The following is a 4,472-nucleotide window of genomic DNA, read 5'->3' on the forward strand; positions in this document are numbered from 1 at the left end:
AAGGTGGGAGCATGGCAGCATCCAGGCAGGCATGAGTTGGAAGAGCTGAGAGTTCTACATCTTCATCTGAAGGCTGCTAGCAGAATACTCACTCCCAGGCAGCTAGGATGAGGGTATTAATGCCTACACCCACACCCACAAGGCCACACCTAGTCCAACAAGGCAACACCTCCCAACAGTGCCACTCCTTGAGCCAAACCATCACAAGCACTAGATAGACTTGTGCATTATACCACGTAGTAGATTGTTATATGCTGCCACAGACTAGGTGAGGACTTAGGGTGGGGAGGTGAGGTTAAAGGGGAATTGTGGAAGAGTGTATTTGACACAGCCTTTAAGGTCCAGCCCAGAAAATGCTCAGTGCTGACAACCATGACAGGTCTTGGGATTCAAGCTGATCTCTACCAGTGACCCGCTCGCTGTGTGAGGCCTCTTACACACAAGAGAATCCCATTGGCTTCCACACGATGCAACAAACACACCATGTCCTAATGCTTCAGCTGTTAACTCAACATGGCCTAGAGTTGGCTGAAGGAGTCTCAGTTGGGAGAGGGCCTAGATCATGTGGTCTTGTCTGTGAGGAATTGTCTTGACTGTTGATTGGTGTGGGAAAGAGAGTCTAGCCCACTGTGAGTGATGATATTTCTGAGTGTACTATCCAAGAAATCTAGCTGAATGTGAGCCTGGGAGAGAGCCAGTAAGAGCCATTCCTACATGGCTTTACTTCAGCACCCCCCCTGATTTCCCTCAAGGACAGTTAGATTATGACCTTAAATGTGTATGCCAAAATAAAATTCTTCTTCCTGTTTTAGGGAGGCTATCTATTGCTGTGATGAAACACCATGACCAGAGGCAACTTGGGAAGGAAAGGGTTTATTTTTACCACCACTTCCACATCACTGTCCATTATTAAAGGAAGTCAGGACAAGAACTCAAACAGGGTAGGAACCTGGAGGCAGGAGCTGATGCAGAGGCCATGGAGAGGTGCTGCTTATCTGGTTGCTCCCGTGACTTGCTCAGCCTGCTTTCTTATGGAACACAGGACCACCACTCGCCCAGGGATGGCACCACCCACAATGAGGTGAGACCTCCCACATCAATCACTAATTAAGAAAATGCCTTACAGGCTTGCCTATACCTTGATCTTATGGAGACATTGTCTCAATTGAGGTTTCTCCTCAGATGACTCTATCCTGTGTCTGGCTGACATAGAAACTAGCTAGCACATCCCTCAAGTTGCTTTTGGTCATAGTGTTTACCACCGTATCAGAGAGCAAACTAGAACCGATTGCTTTTATTCTCCGGTTGAGAAAAATGTAAGGCCAAAATATTTATCATGACTGATACTATTGTGAATTGCTATAATGTGCTGCAGTTTTATCAAAATACTGCAAGCAAGCAATGTTACCGATCACTATGGCTGCTAGTATGCCCTCACAAATAAACATTAACTCTGCCACAGATGTAACAAGACTGCTCCAAGATGTGTAAAGACTCCTGCCTAGCTATCTTCAGTCCCTTTAATGACTGTTCACGGGACATCTAGGTGTCTGGCCTTTAAACTATCAGGTAAAACTTTTGGAATGTATTAATTTCGCAGTCCACTAGCCTCCACCAACTCAAACACTAAAGTGTCTTTACGTAGCATCTGAGACCTAAAGCAGTTTTCCCAGCTTGTTTGTAACCCGTCTACCTGATGTTCTCACAAATGCATTTGGAAAACACATTGATTTATAATGTTTGTTTTGTAGCTATGTAACCTCTTCCGTGTTGGAATGATGTATTGTTTGATACACTCTCATCCAGGTTCCTGGCCATGGCTACTCTTACCTGGCTTGAGATAAGCTGTCTTGCTCCCTTTGAGTGACAGCTGTGCTTGGCATTGATACCTGAAAGTCGAGTCATCCTTGCCACAGAGAAAGCCATCTACCACCCAGCGCATGCTTTCGGGGCTGGAGGGTAGGGGCTTTTCAGAGCACAGCACACTGCTACCCTGTAGCGGCAGTTCTAAAGCTTCGTTGAGTAGGTCAGTCAACCAGCAGGTAATAACTTACTTTTAAAGATGAGCATGTATAGATCAAGCCACAGGCCCTACATTCTCAAGCACAACAGAGGAGGCTGTTCACAGAGTTCGCCTTAAAAGTCAGGACCCCTGTCTGTTTCTACAGCCCCTCCCACCCCCCCTCACTCCACCCCCCCTAGCGAATACTAACATGCATATCCCTATTGCACAACCACAGACGCTCAGAGATTTGGCAGGAGGAGAAGTAGTGTGTATTTGCCCACTGCCCATCCTAGGGGCCCATCACCATGCTGGAGCTGAGCCAAGCTTCTCAACTGTGGTCATTGACATGTGACACTCATCAGTAGGGTTGTTCTGTGCATGTTCAGTAGCACCCCTGCCTTGCACCCCAGAGGCTAGCAGCACCCCTCACCCCAAAATGAGGCCACCAGATATCTGCTCAGCAAACCAGCTGCTCCTGAGGAACAAATCACTCTGGGTAGAAGCTGCTGCTGGTAGCAGTCTCAGGGCTGGACATCTGGGCACACAGCTTAGCAGCAGGGTGTTTGCCCATCAGGTGTGAAGCTATGGCTTCGATCCCAGGACCCACTCCCCGCAAGTGCACGAAAGAACAATGTGAGCCACATGCATGGTTCTGTTGGATCCCAAGAAGAGAAGTCCATTAAATTTGGATCTTAGACATGCCACTATTGAGGTTCTTCGGGTCATTGGTCACAGCAGAGCAGGTAGATGTAACCATCATGTGAAGTAGACATAGAGTACAGTCCTAACAAGACCTGACCCAGGCTGGTGACAGATTTGCATACAGGAAGTTTCCGTCCTGGGAAAGAAGTCATTAGGGGAGTCTTACCCCATCTACAAGCCTACTGCTGACTCCCATGTCTTTCAGTTTCACCAAGGAGGAAAGAACATGCCTCATCTGGCTCCAGCCTTTCTGAATGTCACCTAGTAATAAGCAAGCCAAAGGCCACCATCAGGCCAGCAGCCTAGGCACCCAGTACTTGGGTAGCCAGAGCAAGCTGGAGCAAGCTGGAGCAATCTGCACGTAGATGTCAGGAAAGAGATCCCAACACTCAGGGGCACACTGAAGAACAGGCTTGCTGAAGGGCTGGTTCTCACCAGGGGGCATCCAGCCTTCTAGTCAAGCATCTCACCCTCATAGAGAGGCTCCCTAATTCTACCCAGCGTCAGGCTGAGGGAGGGAGTGCGTGGGATGCTTCCTTCCTCATTCATTAAAGGGTGTTGTGACATCCTGAGTGTGTGAAAGGATTAGCTTGGTTACTCTGTTTACAGGAAGGCTCCCACCTGCAGCTTCCGAGGCTTCTTCTTTGTGTCAACAAAGGGGTTATCTGTGATGTTTTGTGAGTGTGTTTGTGTGTGTTTGTGCATGGTATGTGTGTGTGTTTGTGTCTCTGTGTGTTTATGTGTGTATATGTGTATGTGTGTTGTGTTTGTGTGTGTATGAGTGTATGTGGGTGTGTTTGTGTGCATATCTGTGTATGTCTGTATGTACGTGTGTGTATCTGTGTGTTTGTGTGTTTGTATGTGTGTATATCTGTGTGTATGTTTGTGTATGTGTATATCTGTGTGTATGTTTGTATATGTGTGTGTATCTGTGTGTGTGTTTGTGCATGTGTATGTGTGCTTGTGTGTTTATCTGTGTGTATGTGTGTCTGTGTTTGTGTGTGTATGTATATTCTTGCGTGTATGTGTGTGTTTGTGTGTATATCTGTGTGTGTTTGTATGTGTTCTGTGTATATCTGTGTGTATGTGTGTGTATATCTGTGTGTATATGTGTATTTTGTGTGTATATCTGTGTGTGTGTGTGTTCTGTGTATATCTGTCTGTATGTGTATGTTTGTGTGTATATTTGTGTATGTGTGTTCTGTGTATATCTGCATATGTGTATGTGTGTGTTTATGTGTTCTGTGTACATCTGTCTGTATGTGTGTGTTTGCGTGTATATTTGTATGTGTGTATATATGTATGTGATCATTTTCTTTTTTCTTTTTTTTTTTCAATTTCCAAGTAATTTTATTCAGAATTTTGTGTTTGTTTCCTGAATCAATAAATACTATACAAAACAATGTAAAAATGGCTACCATTTTCTCTCCCCTGCTCCCCTCACCTGGGGACAATTCCCTGGACAACCTCATTCAGGGGTTTTCCCTGTAGATTTGGTCCAGCAAATGAGGCCAGCAATGTTTTAGCCCCTAGAGACTCATTTTTGGAGATTTGGCTGGGGGTAAGGAAAGCCTTTAGGAACAGGTGACTAAGTTAGGGAAATACATTAGTGTTTAGGGGGAAGGAGACGGCGCCTGGGGCAGAGCCTACTCCAAAGAAAAGGGTGTCTAAAATGTTCACGGTTCCTCCTTTTTGCCTCAAAAAGTGACATTTATTCAAAGAGAGAGAGAGAGAGAGAGAGAGAGAGAGAGAGAGAGAGAGAGAG

Source organism: Grammomys surdaster, unplaced genomic scaffold, assembly GCF_004785775.1.
Source record: "Grammomys surdaster isolate TR1022 unplaced genomic scaffold, NIH_TR_1.0 189, whole genome shotgun sequence".
NCBI lineage: Eukaryota > Metazoa > Chordata > Mammalia > Rodentia > Muridae > Grammomys > Grammomys surdaster.